We start from the raw sequence: 13590 nt of genomic DNA on the forward strand, positions 1-13590 counted from the left end.
TGTTTCATAACCATATACCCTCTTAAATAGATCCTGTTAAAATGTTTTTCAACCCAATGCACTGTAAGAAACAATAGGATATATCATCATTTCATATACAAACCAATGAACAATTGGGTTTAACTATGCTCTTAGCACAAAATCAACAAACTGCTGTAGAGAAGCAGTTACATTTTGCAGAATTTGTGCATTTGACAAAAGTTTTTTTTCCATGTTCCAAGATCTACATGTGATACGAAATGTATGAATTCTTGCAATGGAAACCTCACTGTATTTTACCAAGGCAGATAAAGGACCACTTTTGTTCCCCTTATCCTTATAAGGAGGGTTTGGTGGCTGAAAATACATTGCAATGATGGTGACTGCATGTTGCGTGCACTTTGTACATATTACTGAATTAATAAAGGTGAATTTTTAAGAAGTGGGGGTATAGCTCAGTGGTAGAGCATTTGACTGCAGATCAAGAAGTCCCTAGTTCAAATCTGGGTGCCCCCTTGTCCAACTGTTTTACCTGTAGAAATATTTTTTTAATTAAATACATTTTAGAAAACATTTACAATCTTAGCATTTTATGTAATGAGCAACACATTTCTACATTTGAAATACTCCTGATCATCTCCTGAAACATAGGGTAAGCACCATGAAACTGTTTAGGATTTCTTAGTATGATACAAGCTGTGTTTTACATTCACCCAAGTTCTACTGGTGATATTATCAGTTTGAAATAGTCCATTGGAAGCTCATATGAATGCTATAAAACTGTGGTGGAAACAAATAATATGCCCTTAATGAAATGTATTAATTTGTACAGCCGACCAGAAGTGCACTGATGTCATTAGATCTACAAGTTCCATACAGGCACCCACTCTATCACCTTTTTAAAAAAGGGCAGTTTTCAGCAATCAAGGGTTTATGTCAGTGGTAGAGCGTACGAGTGCTTTTCAAGAAGTTCCTGTTTCATGACCATATACCCTCTTCAATAGATCCTGATAAAATGTATTTTTTAACCCAATGCACTGTAAGAAACAATAAGATATATCATAATTTCATATACAAAACAATGAACAATTGGGTTTAACTATGCTCTTTGCACAAAATCAACAAAATGCAGTAGAGAAACAGTTACGTTTTGCAGAATTTGTGCATTTGACAAAAGTTTTTTTCCATGTTCCAAGATCTACATGTGATATGAAATGTATGAATTCTTGCAATGGAAACATCGCTGTATTTTACCAAGGCAGATAAAGGACATCTTTTGTACCCCTGATACTTATAAGGAGGGTTTGGTGGCTGAAATGCATTGCTTTGATGGTGATTGCATGTTGCTTCCACTTTGTACATATTACTGAATAAATAAAGGTGAACATTTCAGAAATGGGGGTATAGCTAAGGGGTAGAGCATTTCACTACAGATCAAAATGTCCCTAGTTCAAATCTGGGTGCCCCCTTGTCCAACTGTTTTACCTGTAGAAATATTTTTTTAATTAAATAAAATGAAGTAAACATTTACAATCTTAGCATTTTATGTAATGAGCAACACATTTCTACATTTGAAATACTCCTGATCATCACCTGAAACATAGGGTAAACACCATTAAGCTGTTTAGGATTTCTTCATATGATACAAGCTGTGTTTTACATTCACCCAAGTTCTACTGGTGATATGATTAGTTTGAAATAGTCCATTGGAAGCTCATATGAATGTTTTAAAACTGTGGTGGAAACCAATAATATGCCCCTAATTAAATGTATTAATTTGTACAGCTGACCTGAAGTGCACTGATGTTATTAGTTCTACAAGTTCCATAGAGTCACCCACTATATCACCTTTTTAAAAAAAGGGCAGTTTTCAACATTGAAGGGTTTATGTCAGTGGTAGAGCGTAGGAGTGTAGTTCAAGAAGTCCCTGTTTCATAACCATATACCCTCTTCAATAGATCCTGTTAAAATGTTTTTCAACCCAATGCACTGTAAGAAACAATAGGATATATCATCATTTCATATACAAAACAATGAACAATTGGGTTTAACTATGCTCTTAGCACAAAATCAACAAACTGCAGTAGAGAAGCAGTTACATTTTGCAGAATTTGTGCATTTGACAAAAGATTTATTTTCCATGTTCCAAGATCTACATGTGATACGAAATGTATGAATTCTTGCAATGGAAACCTCACTGTATTTTACCAAGGCAGATAAAGGACATCTTTTGTACCCCTTATACTCATAAGGAGGGTTTCGTGGCTGAAAATGCATTGCATTGATGGTGACTGCATGTTGCTTGCACTTTGTACATATTACTGAATTAATAAAGGTGAACATTTAAGAACTGGGGTTATAGCTCAGTGGTAGAGCATTTGACTGCAAATCAAGAGGTCCCTAGTTCAAACCTGGGTGCTCCCTTGTCCAACTGTTTTACCTGTAGAAATATTTTTTTAATTAAATACATTTTAGAAAACATTTACAATCTTAGCATTTTCTGTAATGAGCAACACATTTCTACATTTGAAATACTCCTGATCATCTCCTGAAACATAGGGTAAGCACCATGAAACTGTTTAGGATTTCTTCGTATGATACAAGCTGTTTTACATTCACCCACATTCTACTGGTGATATTATCAGTTTGAAATAGTCCATTGGAAGCTCATATGAATGCTATAAAACTGTGGTGGAAACCAATAACATGCCCTTAATGAAATGTATTAATTTGTACAGCTGACGAAAAGTGCACTGATGTCATTAGTTCTACAAGTTCCATACAGTCACCCACCCACTCTATCACCTTTTTAAAAAAGGGCAGTTTTCAGCATTCAAGGGTTTATGTCAGTGGTACAGCGTAGGAGTGCTTTTCAAGAAGTTCCAGTTTCATAACCATATACCCTCTTCGATAGATCCTGTTAAAATGTATTTTTTAACCCAATGCACTGTAAGAAACAATAAGATATATCATAATTTCATATACAAAACAATGAACAATTGGGTTTAACTATGCTCTTGGCACAAAATCAACAAAATGCAGTAGAGAAACAGTTATGTTTTGCAGAATTTGTGCATTTGACAAAAGTTTTTTTCCATGTTCCAAGATCTACATGTGATACGAAATGTATGAATTCTTGCAATCGAAACATCACTGTATTTTACCAAGGCAGATAAAGGACATCTTTTGTACCCCTTATACTTATAAGGCGGGTTTGGTGGCTGAAAATGCATTGCTTTGATGGTGATTGCATGTTGCTTCCACTTTTTACATATTACTGAATAAATAAAGGTGAACATTTCAGAAATGGGGGTATAGCTCAGTGGTAGAGCATTTCACTACAGATCAAAAGGTCCCTAGTTCAAATCTGGGTGCCCCCTTGTCCAACTGTTTTACCTGTAGAAATATTTTTTTAATTAAATAAATTGAAGTAAACATTTACAATCTTAGCATTTTATGTAATGAGCAACACATTTCTACATTTGAAATACTCCTGATCATCACCTGAAACATAGGGTAAACACCATTAAGCTGTTCAGGGTTTCTTCATATGATACAAGCTGTGTTTTACATTCACCCAAGTTCTACTGGTGATATGATTAGTTTGAAATAGTCCATTGGAAGCTCATATGAATGTTATAAAACTGTGGTGGAAACCAATAATATGCCCTTAATGAAATGTATTAATTTGTACAGCTGACCAGAAGTGCACTGATGTCATTAGTTCTACAAGTTCCATAGAGTCACCCACTCTATCACCTTTTTAAAAAAGGGCAGTTTTCAACATTGAAGGGTTTATGTCAGTGGTAGAGAGTAGGAGTGTAGTTCAAGAAGTCCCTGTTTCATAACCATATACCCTCTTCAATAGATCCTGTTAAAATGTTTTTCAACCCAATGCACTGTAAGAAACAATAGGATATATCATCATTTCATATACAAAACAATGAACAATTGGGTTTAACTATGCTCTTAGCACAAAATCAACAAAGTGTAGTAGAGAAGCAGTTACATTTTGCAGAATTTGTGCATATGACAAAAGATTTTTTTTCCATGTTCCAAGATCTACATGTGATACGAAATGTTTGAATTCTTGCAATGGAAACCTCACTGTATTTTACCAAGGCAGATAAAGGATATCCTTCGCACCCCTTATACTTATAAGCAGGGTTTAGTGGCTGAGCATGCATTGCTTTGATGGTGATTGCATGTTGCTTCCACTTTGTACATATTACTGATTAAATAAAGGTGAACATTTCAGAAATGGGGTATAGCTCAGGGGTAGATCATTTCACTACAGATCAAAAGGTCCTAAGTTCAAATCTGGGTGCCCCCTTGTCCAACTGTTTTACTTGTAGAAATATTTTTTTAATTAAATAAATTGAAGTAAACATTTACAATCTTAGCATTTTATGTAATGAGCAACATATTTCTACATTTGAAATACTCCTGATCGTCACCTGAAACATAGGGTAAACACCGTTAGGCTGTTTAGGTTTTCTTCATATGGTACAAGCTGTGTTTTACATTCACCCAAGTTCTACTGGTGATATGATTTGTTTGAAATAGTCCATTGGAAGCTCATATGAATGCTATAAAACTGTGGTGGAAACCAATAATATGCCCACAATGAAATGTATTAATTTGTACAGCTGACCAGAAGTGCACTGATGTCATTAGTTCTACAAGTACCATACAGTCACCCACCCACTCTATCACCTTTTTAAAAAAAGGGCAGTTTTCAGCATTCAAGGGTTTATGTCAGTGGTACAGCGTAGGAGTGCTTTTCAAGAAGTTCCTGTTTCATAACCATATACCCTCTTCGATAGATCCTGTTAAAATGTATTTTTTAACCCAATGCACTGTAAGAAACAATAAAATATATCATCATTTCATATACAAAACTATGAACAATTGGGTTTAACTATGCTCTTAGCACAAAATCAACAAACTGCTGTAGAGAAGCAGTTACATTTTGCAGAATTTGTGCATTTGGCAAAAGATTTTTTTTCCATGTTCCAAGAGCTACATGTGATACGAAATGTATGAATTCTTGCAATGGAAACCTCACTGTATTTTACCAAGGCAGATAAAGGACATCCTTAGCACCCCATATACTTATAAGGAGGGTTTGGTGGCTGAAAATGCATTGCTTTGATGGTGATTGCATGTTGCTGACACTTTGTACATATTACTGAATTAATAAAGGTGAGCTTTTCAGAACTGGGGGTATAGCTCAGTGGTAGAGCATTTGGCTGCAGATCAAGAAGTCCCTAGTTCAAATCTGGGTGCCCCCTTGTCCAACTGTTTCACCTGTAGAAATATTGTTTTAATTAAATACATTTTAGAAAACATTTACAATCTTAGCATTTTATGTAATGAACAACACATTTCTACATTTGAAAAACTCCCGATCATCTCCTGAAACGTAGGGTAAACACCATGAAACTGTTTAGGATTTCTTCGTATGATACAAGCTGTGTTTTACATTCACCCAAGTTCTACTGGTGATATTATCAGTTTGAAATAGTCCATTGGAAGCTCATATGAATGTTATAAAACTGTGGTGGAAACCAATAATATGCCTTTAATGAAATGTATTAATTTGTCTAGATGACCAGAAGTGCACTGATGTCATTAGTTCTACAAGTTCCATACAGACACCCACTCTATCACCTTTTTAAAAAAGGGCAGTTTTCAGCATTCAAGGGTTTATGTCAGTGGTAGAGCGTAGGAGTGCTTTTCAAGAAGTTCCTGTTTCATGACCATATACCCTCTTCAATAGATCCTGTTAAAATGTATTTCTTAACCCAATGCACTGTAAGAAACAATAAAATATATCATCATTTCATGTATAAAACTATGAACATGTGGGTTTAACTATGCTCTTAGCACAAAATCAACAAACTGCTGTAGAGAAGCAGTTACATTTTGCAGAATTTGTGCATTTGGCAAAAGATTTTTTTTCCATGTTCCAAGAGCTACATGTGATACGAAATGTATGAATTCTTGCAATGGAAACCTCACTGTATTTTACCAAGGCAGATAAAGGACATCCTTAGCACCCCATATACTTATAAGGAGGGTTTGGTGGCTGAAAATGCATTGCTTTGATGGTGATTGCATGTTGCTTGCACTTTGTACATATTACTGAATTAATAAAGGTGAACTTTTCAGAACTGGGAGTATAGCTCAGTGGTAGAGCATTTGGCTGCAGATCAAGAGGTCCCTAGTTCAAATCTGGTTGCCCCCTTGTCCAACTGTTTCACCTGTAGAAATATTGTTTTAATTAAATAAATTTTAGAAAACATTTACAATCTTAGCATTTTATGTAATGAGCAACACATTTCTACATTTGAAAAACTCCCGATCATCTCCTGAAACGTAGGGTAAACACCATGAAACTGTTTAGGATTTCTTCGTATGATACAAGCTGTGTTTTACATTCACCCAAGTTCTACTGGTGATATTATCAGTTTGAAATAGTCCATTGGAAGCTCATATGAATGCTATAAAACTGTGGTGGAAACCAATAATATGCCCTTAAGGAAATGTATTCATTTGTCTAGATGACCAGAAGTGCACTGATGTCATTAGTTCTACAAGTTCCATACAGACACCCACTCTATCACCTTTTTAAAAAAGGGCAGTTTTCAGCATTCAAGGGTTTATGTCAGTGGTAGAGCGTAGGAGTGCTTTTCAAGAAGTTCCTGTTTCATGACCATATACCCTCTTCAATAGATCCTGTTAAAATGTATTTTTTAACCCAATGCACTGTAAGAAACAATAAGATATATCATAATTTCATATACAAAACAATGAACAATTGGGTTTAACTATGCTCTTGGCACAAAATCAACAAACTGCAGTAGAGAAGCAGTTACATTTTGCAGAATTTGTGCATTTGACAAAAGTTTTTTTTCCATGTTCCAAGATCTACATGTGATACGAAATGTATGAATTCTTGCAATGGAAACCTCACTGTATTTTACCAAGGCAGATAAAAGATATCCTTCGCACCCCTTATACTTATAAGCAGGGTTTAGTGGCTGAGCATGCATTGCTTTGATGGTGATTGCATGTTGCTTCCACTTTGTACATATTACTGAATAAATAAAGGTGAACATTTCAGAAATGGGGTATAGCTCAGGGGTAGATCATTTCACTTCAGATCAAAAGGTCCCTAGTTCAAATCTGGGTGCCCCCTTGTCCAACTGTTTTACTTGTAGAAATATTTTTTTAATTAAATAAATTGAAGTAAACATTTACAATCTTAGCATTTTATGTAATGAGCAACATATTTCTACATTTGAAATACTCCTGATCATCACCTGAAACATAGGGTAAACACCATTAAGCTGTTTAGGATTTCTTCATATGGTACAAGCTGTGTTTTACATTCACCCAAGTTCTACTGGTGATATGATTTGTTTGAAATAGTCCAATGGAAGCTCATATGAATGCTATAAAACTGTGGTTGAAACCAATAATATGCCCACAATGAAATGTATTAATTTGTACAGCTGACCAGAAGTGCACTGATGTCATTAGTTCTACAAGTTCCATACAGTCACCCACCCACTCTATCACCTTTTTAAAAAAGGGCAGTTTTCAGCATTCAAGGGTTTATGTCAGTGGTACAGCGTAGGAGTGCTTTTCAAGAAGTTCCTGTTTCATAACCATATACCCTCTTCGATAGATCATGTTAAAATGTATTTTTTAACCCAATGCACTGTAAGAAACAATAAAATATATCATCATTTCATATACAAAACTATGAACAATTGGGTTTAACTATGCTCTTAGCACAAAATCTACAAACTGCTGTAGAGAAGCAGTTACATTTTGCAGAATTTGTGCATTTGGCAAAAGATTTTTTTTCCATGTTCCAAGAGCTACATGTGATACGAAATGTATGAATTCTTGCAATGGAAACCTCACTGTATTTTACCAAGGCAGATAAAGGACATCCTTAGCACCCCATATACTTATAAGGAGGGTTTGGAGGCTGAAAATGCATTGCTTTGATGGTGATTGCATGTTGCTTGCACTTTGTACATATTACTGAATTAATAAACGAGAACTTTTCTGAACTGGGGGTATAGCTCAGTGGTAGAGCATTTGGCTGCAGATCAAGAAGTCCCTAATTCAAATCTGGGTGCCCCCTTGTCCAACTGTTTCACCTGTAGAAATATTGTTTTAATTAAATACATTTTAGAAAACATTTACAATCTTAGCATTTTATGTAATGAGCAACACATTTGTACATTTGAAATACTCCTGATCATCACCTGAAACATAGGGTAAACACCATTAAGCTGTTTAGGATTTATTCATATGGTACAAGCTGTGTTTTACATTCACCCAAGTTCTACTGGTGATATGATTTGTTTGAAATAGTCCATTGGAAGCTCATATGAATGCTATAAAACTGTGGTGGAAACCAATAATATGCCCACAATGAAATGTATTAATTTGTACAGCTGACCAGAAGTGCACTGATGTCATTAGTTCTACAAGTTCCATACAGTCACCCACCCACTCTATCACCTTTTTAAAAAAGGGCAGTTTTCAGCATTCAAGGGTTTATGTCAGTGGTACAGCGTAGGAGTGCTTTTCAAGAAGTTCCTGTTTCATAACCATATACCCTCTTCGATAGATCCTGTTAAAATGTATTTTTTAACCCAATGCACTGTAAGAAACAATAAAATATATCATCATTTCATATACAAAACTATGAACAATTGGGTTTAACTATGGTCTTAGCACAAAATCAACAAACTGCAGTAGAGAAGCAGTTACATTTTGCAGAATTTGTGCATTTGGAAACCTCACTGTATTTTACCATGGCAGATAAAGGACATCCTTAGCACTCCATATACTTATAAGGAGGGTTTGGTGGCTGAAAATGCATTGCTTTGATGGTGATCGCATGTTGCTTGCACTTTGTACATATTACTGAATTGATAAAGGTGAACTTTTCAGAAATGGGGGTATAGCTCAGTGGTAGAGCATTTGACTACAAATCTAGAGGTCCCTAATTCAAATCTGGTTGCCCCCTTGTCCAACTGTTTCACCTGTAGAAATATTGTTTTAATTAAATAAATTTTAGAAAACATTTACAATCTTAGCATTTTATGTAATGAGCAACACATTTCTACATTTGAAATACTCCTGATCATCTCCTGAAACATAGGGTAAACACCATGAAACTGTTTAGGATTTCTTAGTATGATACAAGCTGTGTTTTACATTCACCCAAGTTCTACTGGTGATATTATCAGTTTGAAATAGTCCATTGGAAGCTCATATGAATGTTATAAAACTGTGGTGGAAACCAATAATATGCCCTTAATGAAATGTATTAATTTGTACAGCTGACCAGAAGTGCACTGATGTCATTAGTTCTACAAGTTCCATACAGTCACCCACTCTATCACCTTTTTAAAAAAGGGCAGTTTTCAGCATTCAAGGGTTTAACTCAGTGGTAGAGCGTAGGAATGCAGTTCAAGAACTCCCTGTTTCATAACCATATACCCTCTTCAATAGATCCTGTTAAAATGTTTTTCAACCCAATGCACTGTAAGAAACAATAGGATATATCATCATTTCATATACAAAACAATGAACAATTGGGTTTAACTATGCTCTTAGCACAAAATCAACAAACTGCAGTAGAGAAGCAGTTACATTTTGCAGAATTTGTGCATTTGACAAAAGATTTTTTTTCCATGTTCCAAGATCTACATGTGATACGAAATGTATGAATTCTTGCAATGGAAACTTCACTGTATTTTACCAAGTCAGATAAAGGACATCCTTCGCACCCCTTATACTTATAAGGAGGGTTTTGGTGGCTGAACATGCATTGCTTTGATGGTGATTGCATGTTGCTTCCACTTTGTACATATTACTGAATAAATAAAGGTGAAAATTTCAGAAATGGGGTTATAGCTCAGAGGTAGAGCATTTCACTGCAGATCAAAAGGTCCCTAGTTCAAATCTGGGTGCCCCCTTGTCCAACTGTTTAACCTGTAGAAATATTTTTTTAATTAAATAAATTGAAGTAAACATTTACAATCTTAGCATTTTATGTAATGAGCAACACATTTCTACATTTGAAATACTCCTGATCATCACCTGAAACATAGGGTAAACACCATTAAGCTGTTTAGGATTTCTTCATATGATACAAGCTGTGTTTTAGATTCACCCAAGTTCTACTGGTGATATGATTAGTTTGAAATAGTCCATTGGAAGCTCATATGAATGTTATAAAACTGTGGTGGAAACCAATAATATGCCCTTAATGAAATGTATTAATTTGTACAGCTGACCAGAAGTTCACTGATGTCATTAGTTCTACAAGTTCCATACAGTCACCCACTCTATCCTTTTTATAAAAGGACAGTTTTCAGCATTCAAGGGTTTAACTCAGTGATAGAGCGTAGGAGTGCAGTTCAAGAAGTCCCTGTTTCATAACCATATACCCTCGTCAATAGATCCTGTTAAAATGTTTTTCAACCCAATGCACTGTAAGAAACAATAGGATATATCATCATTTCATATACAAAACAATGAACAATTGGGTTTAACTATGCTCTTAGCACAAAATCAACAAACTGCAGTAGAGAAGCAGTTACATTTTGCAGAATTTGTGCATTTGACATAAGATTTTTTTTCCATGTTCCAAGATCTACATGTGATTCGCAATGTATGAATTCTTGCAATGGAAACCTCACTGTATTTTACCAAGGCAGATAAAGGACATCCTTCGCACCCCATATACTTATAAGGAGGGTTTGGTGGCTGAAAATGCATTGCTTTGATGGTGATTGCATGTTGCTTGCGCTTTGTGCATATTACTGAATTAATAAAGGTGAACTTTTCAGAGCTTTGGGTATAGCTCAGTGGTAGAGCATTTGACTGCAAATCAAGAGGTCCCTAGTTCAAATCTGGTTGCCCCCTTGTCCAACTGTTTCACCTGTAGAAATATTGTTTAATTAAATAAATTTTAGAAAACATTTACAATCTTAGCATTTTATGTAATGAGCAACACATTTCTACATTTGAAATACTCCTGATCATCTCCTGAAACATAGGGTAAACACCATGAAACTGTTTAGGATTTCTTAGTATGATACAAGCTGTGTTTTACATTCACCCAAGTTCTACTGGTGATATTATCAGTTTGAAATAGTCCATTGGAAGCTCATATGAATGTTATAAAACTGTGGTGGAAACCAATAATATGCCCTTAATGAAATGTATTAATTTGTACAGCTGACCAGAAGTGCACTGATGTCATTAGTTCTACAAGTTCCATACAGTCACCCACTCTATCACCTTTTTAAAAAAGGGCAGTTTTCAGCATTCAAGGGTTTAACTCAGTGGTAGAGCGTAGGAATGCAGTTCAAGAACTCCCTGTTTCATAACCATATACCCTCTTCAATAGATCCTGTTAAAATGTTTTTCAACCCAATGCACTGTAAGAAACAATAGGATATATCATCATTTCATATACAAAACAATGAACAATTGGGTTTAACTATGCTCTTAGCACAAAATCAACAAACTGCAGTAGAGAAGCAGTTACATTTTGCAGAATTTGTGCATTTGACAAAAGATTTTTTTTCCATGTTCCAAGATCTACATGTGATACGAAATGTATGAATTCTTGCAATGGAAACTTCACTGTATTTTACCAAGTCAGATAAAGGACATCCTTCGCACCCCTTATACTTATAAGGAGGGTTTTGGTGGCTGAACATGCATTGCTTTGATGGTGATTGCATGTTGCTTCCACTTTGTACATATTACTGAATAAATAAAGGTGAAAATTTCAGAAATGGGGTTATAGCTCAGAGGTAGAGCATTTCACTGCAGATCAAAAGGTCCCTAGTTCAAATCTGGGTGCCCCCTTGTCCAACTGTTTAACCTGTAGAAATATTTTTTTAATTAAATAAATTGAAGTAAACATTTACAATCTTAGCATTTTATGTAATGAGCAACACATTTCTACATTTGAAATACTCCTGATCATCACCTGAAACATAGGGTAAACACCATTAAGCTGTTTAGGATTTCTTCATATGATACAAGCTGTGTTTTAGATTCACCCAAGTTCTACTGGTGATATGATTAGTTTGAAATAGTCCATTGGAAGCTCATATGAATGTTATAAAACTGTGGTGGAAACCAATAATATGCCCTTAATGAAATGTATTAATTTGTACAGCTGACCAGAAGTTCACTGATGTCATTAGTTCTACAAGTTCCATACAGTCACCCACTCTATCCTTTTTATAAAAGGACAGTTTTCAGCATTCAAGGGTTTAACTCAGTGATAGAGCGTAGGAGTGCAGTTCAAGAAGTCCCTGTTTCATAACCATATACCCTCGTCAATAGATCCTGTTAAAATGTTTTTCAACCCAATGCACTGTAAGAAACAATAGGATATATCATCATTTCATATACAAAACAATGAACAATTGGGTTTAACTATGCTCTTAGCACAAAATCAACAAACTGCAGTAGAGAAGCAGTTACATTTTGCAGAATTTGTGCATTTGACATAAGATTTTTTTTCCATGTTCCAAGATCTACATGTGATTCGCAATGTATGAATTCTTGCAATGGAAACCTCACTGTATTTTACCAAGGCAGATAAAGGACATCCTTCGCACCCCATATACTTATAAGGAGGGTTTGGTGGCTGAAAATGCATTGCTTTGATGGTGATTGCATGTTGCTTGCGCTTTGTGCATATTACTGAATTAATAAAGGTGAACTTTTCAGAGCTTTGGGTATAGCTCAGTGGTAGAGCATTTGACTGCAAATCAAGAGGTCCCTAGTTCAAATCTGGTTGCCCCCTTGTCCAACTGTTTCACCTGTAGAAATATTGTTTAATTAAATAAATTTTAGAAAACATTTACAATCTTAGCATTTTATGTAATGAGCAACACATTTCTACATTTGAAATACTCCTGATCATCTCCTGAAACATAGGGTAAACACCATGAAACTGTTTAGGATTTCTTAGTATGATACAAGCTGTGTTTTACATTCACCCAAGTTCTACTGGTGATATTATCAGTTTGAAATAGTCCATTGGAAGCTCATATGAATGTTATAAAACTGTGGTGGAAACCAATAATATGCCCTTAATGAAATGTATTAATTTGTACAGCTGACCAGAAGTGCACTGATGTCATTAGTTCTACAAGTTCCATACAGTCACCCACTCTATCACCTTTTTAAAAAAGGGCAGTTTTCAGCATTCAAGGGTTTAACTCAGTGGTAGAGCGTAGGAATGCAGTTCAAGAAGTCCCTGTTTCATAACCATATACCCTCTTCAATAGATCCTGTTAAAATGTTTTTCAACCCAATGCACTGTAAGAAACAATAGGATATATCATCATTTCATATACAAAACAATGAACAATTGGGTTTAACTATGCTCTTAGCACAAAATCAACAAACTGCAGTAGAGAAGCAGTTACATTTTGCAGAATTTGTGCATTTGACATAAGATTTTTTTTCCATGTTCCAAGATCTACATGTGATTCGCAATGTATGAATTCTTGCAATGGAAACCTCACTGTATTTTACCAA

General features: G+C 35.2%; 3 non-coding genes across 3 annotated transcripts; all 3 read left to right on the forward strand.

Moving 5' to 3' along the window:
• Positions 1-423: 423 nt before the first annotated feature.
• TRNAC-GCA (transfer RNA cysteine (anticodon GCA)) lies at positions 424-495 on the forward strand. Its single transcript has one exon. It is a non-coding gene; the product is annotated as a tRNA-Cys (tRNA).
• Positions 496-3287: 2792 nt separating this feature from the next.
• TRNAC-ACA (transfer RNA cysteine (anticodon ACA)) lies at positions 3288-3359 on the forward strand. The gene has a single exon. It is a non-coding gene; the product is annotated as a tRNA-Cys (tRNA).
• A 5606-nt stretch (positions 3360-8965) lies between these two features.
• Positions 8966-9037, forward strand: TRNAC-ACA (transfer RNA cysteine (anticodon ACA)). The gene has a single exon. It is a non-coding gene; the product is annotated as a tRNA-Cys (tRNA).
• The last annotated feature ends 4553 nt before the right edge of the window (positions 9038-13590 follow it).

Source organism: Ambystoma mexicanum, unplaced genomic scaffold (assembly GCF_040938575.1).
Source record: "Ambystoma mexicanum isolate Mex_15411 unplaced genomic scaffold, UKY_AmexF1_1 Mex_scaf66, whole genome shotgun sequence".
In the NCBI taxonomy this organism is placed as follows: domain Eukaryota; kingdom Metazoa; phylum Chordata; class Amphibia; order Caudata; family Ambystomatidae; genus Ambystoma; species Ambystoma mexicanum.